Source organism: Eschscholzia californica, unplaced genomic scaffold, assembly GCF_041429995.1.
Source record: "Eschscholzia californica isolate CP2 unplaced genomic scaffold, dmEscCali1.0.p SCAF_2, whole genome shotgun sequence".
Classification (NCBI taxonomy): Eukaryota; Viridiplantae; Streptophyta; class Magnoliopsida; order Ranunculales; family Papaveraceae; genus Eschscholzia; species Eschscholzia californica.
In genome coordinates, this window is record NW_028238309.1 from 22107697 (window position 1) to 22125676 (window position 17980).

The 17980-nt window shown below is 38.0% G+C and overlaps 1 pseudogene; it reads left to right on the forward strand.

Annotated features, from left to right (window-relative positions):
- Nucleotides 1-1032: 1032 nt before the first annotated feature.
- Nucleotides 1033-6958, forward strand: LOC147556918 (uncharacterized; annotated as a pseudogene).
- Nucleotides 6959-17980: the final 11022 nt, after the last annotated feature.

Sequence of the window (17980 nt, forward strand, 5' to 3'; positions counted from 1 at the left end):
GAAGCAACAACACAGTGCGGAAACATTTCAATAGTTTGATAAAGTCGGGATGTGCCCAAAATAAGTTAGTGACTTCATCCGTCTTTTCTTTCTTCGAAAAATGATAAACATAGTTGTGTTCTACCAATAACTTAATCAGTTGTTGCATTGGACTTCTCCCTTCTTGATTCAAGTTAAGTATACTTAGCTTCGCATTATATATGGGTTTCAGTGTGGAAGTATTATCATCAAATTGGGCACGTACTTGAGTAAGAATTTGGCGTGGTTTCGCACCAATATTCAATAGCTTTCGAACTACATCCTTCTCTTCACAAGTTAGTTGTAATCTTGGTTTAGTGCCACCTTTTCTATTCTCAGACATGCCGATCAAAATCACAAAATGAAGCTTTTTACCAATTTGCTTAGCCCATTCGATTAGTTTTTCTCGAGATTCGAACACCTTTTCAATCACAAAATGCTCACAAACATCAATACTAATTCCTTGCCCCTCATTTGAATTATCATGGACGTTTGAAACATGGTCCCTTGAAACATTCAGTTGTCGGATCTTTTCATTGCTCCATTGAGATGATGCTTCATTGAAGAATAAAGCGAATGTACTCTCTAGTTCGGCATGCCACTCATCCTCCCTATCGGGACCTCCAAAATTCCAGGGGTCCAGAGAGAGATCTGAAAGATAAGGACTTTCATTTAAATAAAAAAATGGTAGAAGAAATAAGAGAACTGTCACAACCGGATCAGTCAATCCGAACAGGATCAGCAGGGTCAGTCCGAAATAGTTCGGTGGGGTCGAACCGTTTTATAACGGACTGGTAGGTCCGAACAGACGCAATTGTCTTAAAACTCGAACACAGACACATGAGTCAATAAAAATTGATTTAATGGGTTGTGGAATGATTATATACCTCGTTCTCGACTATTTCATGCTCAGAAATAGGTGGAGAAGTCCCACTACACATATACCCAAAATTTTTGGAGATTCCTTTTTCATCCATGACTTTTTCAACTATAAAGATGATGCACACAAACACAATGGAGGATGATAGAAGCACTAGAAGGTGAGAATGCTACCGTGGTGGTCGGTGCCGGCTGATTTCGTAGGTGGTCAGTGACATCTATGGAGTTTGGAATCTCTAGGTTTAGTTAGGAGGATCTCTAAGTTAAAATCACCAACAAAATACTATTTATATTTCATAAGTCAATGGTTGCTAACTAATTTTTTGAGTCAAACGATGTTGACCAAGTCATTCTCTTCTAGCAGGTGCTAACAACAGATTGAACGGGTGCTTCTAGTCGCACCAAAAAACGAAACTTACCATGGGTATGAAAGTCTATGTTAACCCCACACAAAAAAAAACAGTCGTGTGGGAGGGAGATTTCTCTAACAACTGTCCATCACGCACTTGTAGATAAAGATCGGTAATTGTTCAAGATAGAACAAACTAGATAGCAAGAAAGATAAGGAGAGAAAAAGACATAGTGGTAGTCATGTTAGAGAGATTGTGATGGTGGTGGTATACTGGTACGCTATAGAGAGAAAGCGAGACAAAGATTTGAGGCGGTGGTTGTCTGTTTGAGAGAGGAAGAGACTAGATGTTGTACGTAAATTACTTATAATCATGTTATTTATTTCAATAATTGATGTTAGTTAGAAGGGACGGAACCCTAAACCCCGCACCCCAAACCCCAAACCCACCCAAACTTTTGTCAGAGGGAGGCTGAACCATTGTAGTCATAAATTTATTTGAGAAATCTACAAATCAGGTCAATATGTCTAAGACATACTAATTACATAAAATCTGACTAGGACAAAAGAATAATGTGACTAGGATATTATTTATCTAATTAGGACATAAATTTCAGGGTTATTTCATAAATAACCCCTAACTTTATGACCAACTTCATACCTAGCTAGCCCCCTACTTTATCGAAAATACCCTGATGACCCTTTTTTAGTTACCGTTAACTAGTCATCACCTCTCTCTCCTCTATGTCGTCACCTCTCTCTGCCCCCTCATCCTCTCGCCACCTCATCATCTTCGTCGGCGAAGGTCGCTGAACGCACAAATTTTCTAGCCGGCGACCTTCAAACATAAAAAAATAAATTTTTTTTCTCTCTCCTCTTCTTCCTCTCACTTCTCTCTCCTTTCTTGATCACTTTTGCCCTAAACCTAGAATTTGATCGTAACATCCAGCAGAATATGATTTCTGAAAATAAGCTTGAACCCCGTCAAAATCCAAAGTTACGACAGAGAACAAATTCAATAAGAGGGAAAGGTGGGCTTGATCAAGATAATAAAGAAAAATATAGAAAATTTATAAATCGAGTAAACTAACAATCAGATTTACAATCAAACAAAGCATATAAGATTTAGAAACTTCAGAATCAATCATATTTGTAGAGAGAGAGTAGTGAGAGAAACATGAACCTACGGAAGAAGAAGCAATAGTAGAACCATAACCCTTCAAGATTACCACCACAACCATAACCCTTCAAGATTACCACTACCACCAAATCAAAATCAAAATCAAAACCAGAATCGTTACCAACCAAACTACAATAACTACTCACCAAGAAGATCCACATCCGTTGTACCATTTAAAGGCTGTTATTGTTTTCTATTTCTTCTCCTAACATTTCCAAGTTACTAGTTTTAGCTGTAATTTTGGTTATAGTTTTAGCTGTTGAACCAAAAAAACTCTAATTTGAATTACAATCAGTGGGTGTACAATTCATCAGATTAGCAGTGGCGCCACCCATTCAAGGAACACCAACAACAACAATAATCCCATCGGCATCATTGTCATTTAGTATAAAGTTAGTTTTCACGGCGGTGAATCCAAATAAATTTGGGATTAAGTATAGTTCGACGGATTTCGATTTGATGTATAAAGGGGTTCCGATAGGAAGAGCTTCAGTGTTGGGATTTGATCAACAGACACATAGCGTGAGACAAGTTGAAACGACGGTGAGTGCTGATAGGGTTAATTTGCTTCAAGCTGAAGCTACTGATTTGGTTAAAGATGCTACTACTATTCATGATCGTGTTGAACTTAAGATTACTGGTGATGAGGACCTTTCTTTGAGAAAGGAGAGGAAGAAAGAGAAAAAGGAGAGAGAAGAGAGAGGAAAAGATTTTTTTTTAATGTTTGAAGGTCGCTGGCTGGAAAATTTGTCGGCCGACAACCTTCGCCGGTGAAGATGATAAGGTGGCGAGAGGATGAGGTAGCAAAGAAAGGTGATGAGATGGAAGAGAGAGAGGTAATGACTAGTTAACAGACATATAACGATAACTGAAAAAGGGGACCATATAGGTATTTTTAATAAAGTAGGGGGCTAAACAGGAAGCTGGTCATAAAGTTATGGGCTATTTAGGAAATAACCCTTAATTTAATTACTCTACTATGAAATTGATTAAAAATTCCTCCAATTTTGAAATTGTTTCAACTTCTTAAACTACTCTAGTAAGTAAGTTGAGGATTATGGGGAGAGGAATAGTTAAGTTAAAAAGGATCGAGAAGAAGATCAAATAGGCAAGTGACTTTCTCAAACAGAAAGTCCGGGTTTCTAAAGAAAGCTCATGAGATCTAAGTTCTTTTCTATCTGTGAATTTGATCAAATCCATTTCTCAAAATTTACCTAATTCTGAGATGGGTGGGTTCGCAAGGATTTTGCACTCTGGAAAGTCTGATAACAATATGGATGAGATATCACTTTTGTTGCCCAACCCTTACCTTCAAGAATGGATAAGGTAGTCGAAATTGGTGGTATTTTTTAGTTTTCCTCAACTTAATTTTTTTTTCATTATTATTTTAACATAGATTATGCATCTTGGGTTGTGGGTTTTTGTTGGTTGTTGATTATGAATTCATTTCGGATGACTATTAACTTTACCAATAAACAATTAGAGATGGGATCTGAAATGATTTAGGGAATTGGGTATTGGGTATTCTTCTCAATTTGTTCTGTGGAGATTATTGTTGAAACTGTGGTCATTGTTTATGGAATTATGAAACTTTAATGTGTAATATAAGCTGATTTTTGCAGTCATTCATTACCTGCGTTGGATTTGGATTTTTAGATGATAGTCTTTGTTTATTTTGGATTATGACATTGAACTTTATGACTTCTATGAAACTACCTTAAATCAAGAAATGTGAAGTAAAACTTCTTAGAAAGAAAACGTCTGTAGAGGCCCAGAAACTTACATCAATGGGGTGGGGGTGGGGGTGGGGGGGGGGGGGGGGGGGGGGGGTGGGTGGGGGGACTTATTAGTCATAATTTACAAAAAAAAAAGAGTCAAGTATAACTTGGTGAAAAATTTACATCCAATACATGTGGAGTAGTATTAGGTGAATCTACATCATTATAAGAATGATCAAATCATTACATCTTTCTTCTCATGAACCCAAGTTATCATTTACTTATACATATACTAATATTTGATCTCCGCTTCAACAAAAAAAAAAAAAAAAATATTTGATCTCCGAGCTAGTTTTAACTAGGCCAACGCTTTGGGGAAAGCAAAATAGTTTCCGGAGTTTGAAGACTTGGTCAAAAATTGGTCAATTTTCTTTGACAATTTTATTTTGAGGAAAGCAAAATAGCTTCTCCACCTCAGCTCTCTCTCTCTCTCTCTCCACCTCATTTCTCTCTCTCCTCCTCATCTTCTCTCTCCCCACCACTCTCTGTCTTTTCCGACCGGTCGCCGACCGGAAATTTTTTCAGCCGGCGACCTGTCGGAGAAGGCAGAGAGGTGAGGTGGAGAGAGAGTGAGATGAGGTCGAGTGTTTTTTTTTATTTCCCCTTAAAATTTATTTCCCCAAGTAATTTCTAAAATTCTACATATTCCCTTTAAAATTTCACACCCCGGAAAATATTTAGCTTTCCCCAAAACGCTGGCCTTTAACAAAGTCCACACCTGAAAATAATGGTAGATCCATGATTTATAATTTTGAACTACCCATGGAACAACAAACACACACTTTTACTTATACCATATGAATGTAAATGAAATGCGCATTAGAATTGAGAGAAAGAGAGGCCAACATAAAGTACACTTCCTGAATACTCTTTGCAAAAAGTTGCTTGAAGCCGGGTGTGACCAACCACTCTAGACGTACTATGTTATGAGAGTAGTTTACGATTGAGAGAGAGACTAATTAACTCACTTTCAGCGAGTTAGCCGAGAGAGCTCCAGAAACACACTCCCTTCAAACGCAGGGAAAGCTAATAACTCCCTTAAAACCTGGAGACTTATGCTACCGACTCTTGAACAGAAAGCGAAGCGAGCAAGGTGAGATGGCTAAGTCTGTCACAATCCTCCCCCGAGTCGTCGCCCTCGTCGACTTTTCATGAAGATACTCTTTTACCTTGTCCTCAAATTGCCAAAGTCCTAAGCTTTTTAGCAAAGAGTGGTTGCGTCCCGTTCCCAGCTAGCCTCACTTTCGGGCAATCCCTTCAATTTTACAAAGTATTCTTTGTGCTTAGCCACCCTTCCGTTACCCAAGAGTAACTGCTTCGCTCAAATAGAAGCTTCCCTTATTGGTGAAGGCTCGGGGGCGTGTGGCAAATGCTGCCCTCAAAGTCACTACCAAACTTATCCCTGTGACGGGGCCCCTATCCCCTACTCAATTGTTCTATTCGAATTTCCCCGGCCTCATCCGAATCAAATGTCCAGGTCAGTTGCCACTCGACCATTTTTAGAAAATTTACTAAGAAGTAGGGGCATACAACAATGGATCAATTCATTCAACAAGATCCGTTCGGATCAGACCAGGATGAATGGGATTGGTCTGACCTCTCGCGTATTTAGAGAAAAGAGCCCGCACTTGCAGAAAATTTGAAATAAATATTAACGTGCATTTATATTGTTCGCCTCAACTGAAATAAACAAAATAACTATTTTATGAACAAAATTAAGTGTTCTCCATTTTTTTTTATCCTCACGCTTTGAATTAACAATATGCAAAAATTATAAAGATATAGCTTTTATATTCAAAATAAGATTTTTTACTATAAAACACACTAATTGAATCATAATAAGCATTAGTTAAACTATTATTAATAAACACTAGAAAGTCCTAGTGTGTTAGGTTAAGCTAAGAATTAACAAAAAATAAAATAGAGGCACGAGAGTTTCATAAGATTAACAAAAAGTGTTAGGGAGACAGGAGGGGTTCGAACCCCGGACATCTTGTAGCACATCTGGTGGCTATACCAACTGAGCTACATATAGAATTAGGTAAATAAGAGCATCTTTTAATATATGAATTCTTGTTGGAGTATACAGGGAAAAGTAAACACATAAGGGGTGTGGGGGCACGTGCCCCCATTTGCCCCTATGTGGCACCGGCCCTGTATAGAGGTTTTTCACCGAATTTCGATGGAACCTTAAAGTACCCAATATAAACAATGACTAAACTGGGGGTATGATTTGTTTGTCCTTCGCTTCCACCAATGACATAACCTTATAAGATCTGCTTGACTAGAAGAGGGACTAGACTTTACAATTGAGTTTTAGTAGGATGAGGTTTGCAGAATATACTTGATGAATTGGAATCCTATAGGGGATGTTATCCTTGAGCATGGGATTTTATTGCTTCTCTTGCCATTCATCATTTGTGTGTCTCGTTTTCTAATGTCAGGGTTAGATAGTCCTTAAACACCTTGGGCGTTTGTTCAATGACTTCCAAAGACAGACATTAAAGAAGAGTAAGAAATTTTTCTTTCCCACTTTGAGTTAGACAATTTGTTGTTAAAACACTCAATAACTTTTAGAAACTTTTGTGCAGTTATATACTTATGTCAGAACAATACCATGTTATTGTCAAACCGATATCAAATTTATCTAGAGATGGACTAGAAGCTGCATTCCCTTTCTTTTATATTGAACCCAACAAGTACGAGGCTACACTTCGAAAGTTCTTCTCCGAGGATAAGGGCAAGAACTTTTGAAATTTGTGCAGGTCAATAAGACTAGGACATAATAATTACATAAAATCTAACTAGGACAAAAGAATAATATGACTAGGATATTGTTTATCTGATTAGGACATTAACTTAATTACTCTACATGAAATTCATTAAAAATTCTCCCACTTTTGAAATTGCTTCAACTTCCTGAACTTTTGTTTTTATGGACGAAGAAACTTCCTACTCAAGAAAGTAAAACGAGGATTATGGGGAGAGGAAGAGTTAAGTTATAAGGATCGAGAAGAAGATTAATATGCAAGTGACTTTCTCAAACAGAAGGTCAGGATTTGTAAAGAAAGCTCATGGGATCTCAGTTTTAATTGTCTTCTCCACTGAAGGAAGCTCTATGAATACTCCACTGATTCTGGGTACCCACTCTTCTCCCTGATCTGTCTCTAATTAATTTATGTTTCTCCTCTGTAATTGTTTTTGTTCTTTGTAATTCTTCTCTGATCTGCTTATGGACTCTTCATTACAACATAAATTACATTGGACCAATTTACTACCCTTTATCATTCTCTTTCTCATTATATAGGTCATATGAACAATCTCATTCTAAATGGGTCATCACGCAACATTCTTTATCGGCTTCAACTTCTCTTCTTCTCCCAAAAAAGAACCCTACCGCTCTTTTCCCTCATTAATCCATATCTTCAACTTTATGTCCCTCACTAATCCATATCTTCAACTTTATTCCCCTCATTAATTTGCTTTGGTTTCATTAATTATTGTCTCTTTAATTTCTATATATTTTATTAGGTATTTTCTTAGAGTGTTTACGTAATATTCCTTTATGTAGCAAACAAAACTGAATTTCTAAATATTTTATTAGGTATTTTCCCGATTGCGTACGCAGTTGTGGATATTGAGAATGACGATAATTGACATTGGTTTCTGGAAAATCTGAAATAGGTGGTGGATCCGCTAAAAAGGTACACCTTTATTTCTGATAGACATGGTAGAATTCTCGAAGGCGTAAAAAATGTTTTTTCCCACAACTCATCACTCTTTCTGTGCTTGACACTTATGCTGCAATCTAAACTTGAGAATACGTAACGGGACGCGTCAGTCACGTTATTTTCAGACTCTTATGTTTAAGGCAGCACGGGCATTACCCGCCAGTGAGTATCATTCAAGCACTGAACAAATGGTTGAGATGGGCGGAACAAATGTTTCACGTTTTTTCGAATCCCGCAATCCGGAATCATGGGGCGATTCTTTTTTTCCTGGGGATAGGTATTAATGCTTCATTTACTTCTTCATCTATATATTGTTATACTGTTTGTATTAGACATTGTGAATTTTCCTTAAACATTATATCTTATTCTTCTGCAGAATAAGAAATGTTCTCTTACATTTTCAGTGTGGCGAGAACATTCTGTTTATTCTCACTGTTTGAAATATTTTATTGTCAACATAAATGTAAATGTTAAGAACACTCTAGTTTATGTTTGCAACACTTTAATATATGTTTACGTTTTCATTCCACGTACAACGCCATATCATCTCAACTGTCTGAAATCTTCAACAATATGATAAAGAAGGCCCGAATCCTCCCTATTACAGCACTGTTGGATGCCATTTGAAGGAAGATTATGAACAAGATGAGAAAGCACAGAGACGCCGCTATTGGATGGAACACATTTCTTTGCCCCTCCATTAATGAGGAACAGGATGCGAAATACAAAGTTGTAGAGACGTGGAGATATGTTGAGGCAGGCCACTTATTTTTGAAGTTTTTTCCACTCCACGTCATTCCGTCGATCTCGGTTCTCTCACTTGCTCTTGTCGGCGTTGGCAAGTAGATCCCCTCCGTGCCAACTTGCAATTCCATGCATCAATAAGACTTCGGGTGATAGTACTTGTTTTTATGGTCCCATCTGGACGGTGGAGGCTTACAAGAACACATACCAATACGCTGTCTACCCTGTTCCAAATTTGGACGAACCAGACACTTTTGATCAATCAACCAAGACTCTTCCTCCACTAATTAAAAGGACACCCGGAAGACTACGTAAAACACGGTTGCAGAGTTCCGGAGACGTTACGAGGAGAAAAAGAATTTGTCGTAGGTGCAACCAACCATCTTACGACAACAGTGCGACAAGTCGAGCCCAATTGCAGTTGACATTCTTCCGTATGTCTCCAACATTAATTAGAACCTGGTTCTATCAAAGCCATTCGATAAGGAGTGCGGGCTATAGGCTTAGTACCCGGTTCCAACTGAATGCATAAGTCAACCTCTCTGCGTGGTGGCAACCCTGGTACATCTCTGAACACTTCGTGGTACTCACTAACCACATCAATACTATCAAACCCCTCACTTACTTCCGGAGGCTCTTCTAGCTCTACGTTACTCAAGTGAACCTCTCTCACCTGACTAGTCAATGCTGACACTGTAAACACTTATTCCCCTGGAAGGAAAAAAATGTGACTGTTTTGGCATAACAGTCCACAAGTGCATGGTATGAGGCAAGCCAATCCATGCCTAAAATCACATCATACCGCACCAACTCACGCACAAAAAGGTCTCCAGCGAAGTCTCAGTCACCTAATCTAATAATACACCCCTTACAGATGTGGTCTATCCCAATCAAACCACCCCAAGCAGAAGACACTGAAAAAGATCTCCCACATCAATCTAGCTCTATGAGTAACTTACGAACAAAATAAACAGAGATACATGTGTCCATGGCACCAGGATCAAATAAAATTTTACCCATTCTAGTATGAATAAGGAATGTACCTTCCACCACATCAGTAGGTGCGCGGTCGTCTCTAGGAACGATAACATTCAACTGTGGTTGCTGCCCACGTCCCTGTGGTCTGCCCTGTGGGTTACGTTCATACTGACACCCCTGATTTCCTGTCTGAGCTTTAGTCCCCCTCGGACAATCAAAAGACCTGTGCCCTACTTCTTGACAATCAAAACAAACCCCTCTAAATGGTTTATGTCCCACACCTTCAGCATTAGCTACTGGTGGTTGCCTATCTGTAGTCACCACCGCCATAACCCTGTCGCCTCCCTCGACCCGAGGCCTCTTACCGTCCCGCTGACCGTTATAGTCGTTGCGTTGATTCTAACCAACCTTTCCGTAATTTCTACCGTTCCCCTTTTGTTCACCCTCGCTTTGCCCTTTGATTACTCTCTGCTTCTTTGCCTATTGTATCCGAGCATCATGAACCTTAACACAGGAAACCACCTTCTGATAGGTGTCGAAACTAGGTTTCCCGACAATGTACCTAGCAATGTTGTCACGCAACTTATTTACAAACCTTTCGATCTTTTTTTCCTCTGTGGGAATTAGTTGAGTAGCGAAGAGGGAGAGTCTGTGAAACTCATTCTCATACTCCAAAACTTTTTGATTCTTCCCTTGCTTCAACTCCTGAAATTCCCTTTTAAGTGTCTGTTGTGCCGAGAAAGGAACAAAGTTTTCCATGAAAACCTTCTTAAATTCTTCCTAAGTGAACCTCAACGGATCCACTAGCCTAGACTGAGTGTCCCACCAAGTAGTTGCATTCTTCTTTAACTGGAACACTGCCATCCGTTGCTTATACTCCTCAGAGCGATCAAACGCCACGAACATCCTCTCTATCTCCTTACACCATTCATACGCCTCTACTGGTCCTCCAGTCCCATCAAATGTTTGCGGTCCCATTTTCTTAAACTCATGGTAGTACTTCAACCATGTCATCTCAGTCGGTGGCCTCGGATTCACCACATGACCTCCCGTCTCTAGGGTCGGGTTCTGCGTCTGAGCTCGTTCTCTTGTTTTAGCCTCTGCTGCAATGTTAATCACATTTTGCAATGCGACTGCATCAATGGTCATTGTCTCACCTCCGTCAGATTAGGATTTGTCGTCTCATGACCCCCTGACTGTCCATGTGTACCCTCCGGTCCTGTAGAGCCCCTTTCCTCAATTAAAACACCTCGACCTCTACCACCTCATCCGGTGCGAGCACTGCCACGACCTCTGCCACGACCAGTAACCCTTTCGCTTTCCGTAACCCTATTCAAATCCAAAAGATAAACCAAGTCAAAACTTAGACAGTGAAGAGCTCCGTACAAAAAATTACTACGTACTATGCGCTTAACGGGGTTGAACCCTACACACTGACCCTAGGATTTATGAACCTAGAGCTCTGATACCACTTTGTAACGCCCCAAATCTAGATTTCCACGTCGGCTGCCATGAAAATCCAAACTCAAAGCATTTCTCCCCAGAATAGTAAACATAGTCGATATATCCATCAAAAGAGACAAATAATATCAAATGTGAAGCTCATAAGAATCAATAAATCATCTAAAAGAAATCCATTAAACTTTCTTAACTCAAACAATGTTTCTAAATCATCGACACGTAGGTCGGACAATAACGAATGAAAGAAATAACTGTCTAGGAGGCAAAACTCCAAATAACTACCTAATCTCGAAAGCGAAAACTAAGAAAAAAAACTCCGAGCTGACGAACTGAGATCAAACTGGTGGCGCTCTCCGATCTCTATCACCTGAAAATAGTAGGCTGGGTCAGAACCCAGCTAGTAGATTTCTAATTACCTAAGGTCTAAATAGACCAATTCAACAACAAAACCAAGTATCAAACAGAAGAAAAACAATAACATAGTCCATTGAGTTACACCTTTCGTGCCAACACAACTGAAGTCAACCTGTTACACGGTTGAAAAGATTCATACAATACAACTTCCATTTTGGAGGGGCATAACCAATTTTGAGGTCCACGAGATAACTTCACTAAACATCCGTGTTTGCATCGACTTAAACCTCTCAATAAACTTCGATACCTCCCAAAAAGGGGATCCGTGCAACAGGAGCACAGTGCAACACGAACACTTCACATATGAGCAGGAGGCGAGCCAACATCTAGTTGGTAAATTACTTTTCAAATTAGAAGTATGTGGTCCACAAGAATGAACTTGTGTTTGCATCGATCATCCTGTCGAGCCAACCATCGATTACTTATGGATTACAACCGTCAATCCATATTAGAACTCAAGCCCCTGGTCCACTGGGTTGTCCAATATCACATTAATAACCCTGTGTTTGCATCGACCCACATGTCGAGCCAACCAGTCTTAGTTCAATCCATTAACGGAACTTAAGATCATGGTCCACCAAGTTATGTAATATCGCATCAGTAACTAGTGTTTGCAATCGACCCACATGTCGAGCCAACCATTCTTGGTTCCGACTAGCCTATGCTTTCTAGGTTAACTTTTTAGGTTAACAACCTAAAACAATATATCACATACAACTATTGATAACACTTATGCTCCAATATCAAACATATCATCTCATACAATCAATTATCAATATCAATAACATAAACACAAATAATTCTTAGCATCTAGGCTGTTGTCCGGGTGTATTTATACTAGTTTATATAACTTAATAGCCTAGGTTGTCCGGGTGTATATATACTCCATTAATATGACTATAATGGTCTACGGTTACTATATTGTTGTTGAAAATAATTTCTAATCATAATAGATATCTATTGTATTACTAATTGGTTCTAAGTTGATGATAACCTAGTAAACAATAATGGTTCAAAGCTATTATAGTCCTACTATTCAAAACTAGGTTAAAAATTGAAGAGGGATATGTAAACCCTGGGGTAGAAGAAACCTACCTTATTTGTAGCACAATGAAGAAGAAATTAAGCCCCTAATAAAACCCCTTGAAGCTCATTCTTTCTCTTCTTCACTTTCTCTCTAGCCTTCAAGTTTTCTCTCACTAATTATCCCCTACAACTAGTTTGCTGCTGCCCACCAATATGAAAAAAAAAACGAGAGGCAAGAAAGAAGGTGAAATTAGGGTAAACACGTGGGTTTGTGAATCAAAAGAGTTATGCTATTAGGCCCCCTACTATTGCTAGTGGCACCCCTCTAAAGCCTCTAAAGTGAGGGTGCTACACTTCGTCCAAACTTCAGACTTGAATATCTCATTCATCCGCAATCGGATTTGAGTGATTCTTGGCTCTAAACTTAAGAGCTCAACGAGGCGAACACAATGGCGTGCTTCGTTTCTAGGTTTGACGACTTGAACCGATCCTAAATCGACTCCCCTTCCAACAACTATAACTCTAACACAACCACCAATGGAACATAAACAACATCAGAAACACAATTACAGGCGCACAAAAGAACACTTATACAAACACAAATACCAAATATAAACACGAAAACCATACAACCACAATCACAAACACTAAACACAACCACAATCACAAACACCAAACACAACCACATCCACGACCACGACCAGTCGACCACGAACACATACAAAAACAAATGCCAAGACCAAGCATTAATATAAACACAAATGAAAACCCAAAAACGAACAATTATACGACCACAAACCAACACACGAACCCTAACACCAAACTACAAGTCTAACTCTAAACAACCACCAATCAAATGCAAACATGAACATGATCACAAATACAAACGCACAAACAAACACTTATACGAACACAACCAACAAATATAAACACAAAAACCAAACAAACCACAAGAACAAAACACAACCACAAAAATAATCCACAAAGCGCACAAATAAACTTTTTTAAGCTAACATAAACACAAGAAGAAAAACAAAGGATTGAAAAAAAACATAGGAAGTTCTGTTTGACACTTACATTTGAATCAGGAGAGTCTAATTTGCTCATGTTTGAGACTTTATTCTCATAAAACTTGGTATCCTTCTAGCTGTACCTTGTACTTCAGCTCTATTTCCCCTAACCACCATACAACCCATTAGACATTTTTCCTTGCACAACATTTCTCTTGTTTTTCCAGCATGCTTTCTGCAATTATTGGTTAAAAAATGAATATGTGTTAATAGGATCAATCACACGAGTTTCTTTATGTCCAGTTCAGCTAGATCAAGATCAGCCTGATGGATATATGCTTGTGGGCATCTATAAAATGCCTTTATGTTCACATTTTCAAATTTTAATCCTGTTATAAATAATCATGCTCCTCAGGATATCTGTAGTGAAAAAAAAAACTATTCAAACAAGAACAATACTAGATAAACTTAGCTGCATAGTTAAGAAAAAAAGAAAGGAATTAGCAAATTAAGTGGATAGATCGAAGACCAACCAGAATTTATTCAGCAACTGAAGAAAATTAAGAACATGGCCATCGATAGCCTGCATTCAAGCCCAAAACACCAAAGATGAGAGAGGAGAAATACGTTATGAGATCGGAGAATCATGTATTATTACATAACCTAACAAGGAGATGATCAGCCATGATAACAACACATTTTAAGAATACCTGACCGTCGAGGCTCACTTCGATCTGTAGACGAGGAAAAGGAAAATGTAAAAAAAAATTGAGTTACCCACACTCACACAATGAATTTGGACACAACATTAGTGATTGTGATCATCACTTACCACACAAAATTAGCGGTGCTTTAGAATTTCTCAGTTGCTTGCTGGTTATGATATAATAATATATTAGTTCTAGTTCTGCTTCTTTACACAAATTTGAATACATTATATTATGTGAAGGCCTTAGTTAAAGGCTTCGTTGAACAAAACCGAAAGAGCTATATTTTTCTTCAACCACTATTAAAATAAGAAGCTCTAAAAGGAGACGAGATGGGACAACGCGAAACAACCTTTTCAGGCGCCACAAGGCTAGAAAAAGATGTCTCTCGTTGTGAGGTTAAGAAATCTTACAAGTGTCACATTGGACCAATTAAACAACTTGAGCTATCTGAACATCAACTAGAAATCTACACTGAATCTCCTACATACATAATTTTAAACTTCTATCAAATACATCAGGATGGTCTTAATGGAATCGAGCCCTATAATGAAACAAGAAATCTTATAGTAACAAAAGAAAAGGAAATCCCTCATACAAGGTGAAGACTATATAGAGAAGAATAGAAATGGATCATACCTCCACATACACACAGACCTTATGGTAGCCCGATTCAAATTTTAAAAATTCAACATCATATTGCTTCACCATAGGTACCTATTCCTTGAGATTCAAGATAGGTTTACCATTTTAAGCATGAACCTAAAACAAGTTTAAATAAGAGAAGCCTCTTAAGATTTAAGAAGAAAACATGTTATGAAATGACTTGCTTATCTACTCACACGAGTGTTAACATTGTCTCATAACAGATGTTTTTATGTCAGCTGCAATCCCTACACGAAATGACCACAACCATTTCGCAAGATCAATCACTGAGACTGTATTAAGATATCAGTACAAGCTGTTCATCTTCTGACTGTGCCATTAAATAGAAGTATTTCTCTTACCGTTAAACGGGTGCGCCCTCTTGAGTATCATACTAAGAAGTACGAACCCCATTACGAAACACTTAACAAGGTAGAAAAAAGTACTTAAAAGATATTGAAAATGATATCTTCTCTTAGAAAGGGCCATGTCTGTTTTGGTGATTTTGATAAGAAACTGTACTCACTTCGGAAGAAAAATATGGAACAGCTACTGCAGTATAGACTGACCCAGTAACGACACAATTAGGAAACACAATAAGTAAGTGTTCCTTATTTTATGTCAAACTCTAAAATCTCAGATTTGCGAAGAGCTTTCATTACAGCATTGTCTCCAGTACATTTCTGAGAATCACGAAAGTGGAAACCAAATGGACAAATATATAGTACATTACACAAGAGCTGTAGCACGACTAATAGATCACTGAAAGAACAGGGAAGCAATTAAGATTTAAACTCATAGGAGACTAGAAGGAATGTAAGGAAAACCAAACTATAGTACCTGTATCTTCCTCTTTCACCTCATAATTCTTAATGAAGTGTTTAACGAAAGTCGTTGGGTTAAGATTACCACACAATTTCCCTTCTCGTTGAAAGCAGTCTCAGCAGAGTTTCCGCTTTGTAGCAGCATCTATCTGCAAATACAATCATATACACAAATCTTTCGATGATAAAAGGAAAGCCAGAAGAAACGAAAATTATGTTGGAACTTGATCCTGTACCAGCGAATCTAATAGGTAACTCACAACAACATCAATCTCCATACGGGAAACTACACCACTTGGAAATTGTATCTCCTCCAATTAGGTAAGCTACATCCAATCCCAACATCTTGAAGTTTCGGAACTCATCATCTTAAGTCTGTTGAGAAGTTTTCCTAAAAAACAACTAAGAACAAGAATCATCTCCCCTCCTTTTTGCGGGCTTGGGACATGCAAGTAGGAGTACAAAATTTGGGATAGATGGGGAGTTGAAAATAGTTGTTAGAGAGATAATATCAAATTCCAAGACATTTAATTCCAGTTCCTAGCTTGACAGACACAACACTAGCCATAGTCCATACACCACATCTGAAACAAATATTAATGCAAAATCTCGACATGAAATGAATTTACATCCCATCCTGCATCAAGTACTATAACATATGCAACCACATATAACAAACACACGGGTACACATATAAAGACTCCAAACTCAAACACTAGCTCTAACACAACCATCAAATAGACACAAATACAAACAAGAACCCAAAGACTAACCAAAAACGAACACTGACACGAACAACAAATACACAACCACACAAACACAAGCACCAAACTCTTACTCTAACTCAAACACAACCACCAATAAAACACAAACAGCATCAGGAACACAAATACATACATACAAATGAACACAAACAGTAAACAAAAGCACAACACCAGACACCAGAAATAACAACATCCACGCCACAAAACACATACAAACAAACAAAGCCAGACACCAAACACAACCACCGATCAGATACAAACATGACCAAGATCACAAATACAAATGCACAAAGGAACACTTATACGAACACAGAAAAAAACATAAACACAAAAACCAAGTACAAACACAAAACATAACCACATTTACGACCACAAACACATACAAAGAAGTCGAGAGACACGTAAATACAAACACAAAAATAAACCCAAAAATAGACAAGCAAACTAATTTAAGCTAACACAAACACAAGAAGACACAGAAACAGAAAAGCGCAAAAGGACTACAAAAAGACCAAGGGATAGTTTAGTGCTTTAACATGCAATAAATTGAAATTTATTTGAGAACAAATGGCCGTTGAGATGCAATATCATATATGTAACTACTGTTTTTGTGAAATGTCCATTTCAGCATAAAATTGGTCTAAGAGATCTTTTACATAAGTATTTAATTTTAGTTTAGTTGTTTCTCTTTAGAGCCTGTTGTCTTTGAGAGGTATTCTACTTCTTAATATTTTTCTTATACAGACCATCATCATGAAAAATGATTACTTTTCAAGCTTAAGTGCTTTACAATATGGCATCCTCGATATTAAACTAAGTTTCACCTATTATGCAGCGACTTATTACATATTGAATCTCATTATCTGCAATTGTGTCACATAACCCCAGAGTGAAACTCCAAACATATTTTAATACAAAAAGACCAAAAAATGCAGAATTTAACGTAACAAACGGAAAAGTTAACATAAACAAGAGGCATCCACATCACTTCTCCACTGGCGGGACTTCAAAGTTCGAACATGTTTTTGCTAGTCATATTTCAGCAAACCCCCAAACATGAACTGCAGGTTTCTTTTTAGGGTTTTTTGACTAACCCCCTCAACACTAATAGTTAATTGAGTTTACCTTCTAAAGTCTAAGGTTATATCAGCTCACGGCGTGCACGAGGTTAATAGGAATATATGAACTAAGAAGAACAAACAAACACCAATGTCATAAAAGGATCAAATAACCTGTGGCCAGAATAAAGGAAATCTTACCATACGCCAGTGTGAGTTTTGAATCCACATCTAAGTATATGGGAACATAGCTCCCAGTACATCGCAAAGCAAGTATAAAAACACCGTGGTGATTTGAAAAGGTAGTCTTATTATCTTTTCTGAAACTCCGAGGTATGCCCTTTACTTAGCGAAGTCACACTAGTAAGTAATTGCAAACTTGAGAAGGGTTCACCACACATCAAAGAATAAAAT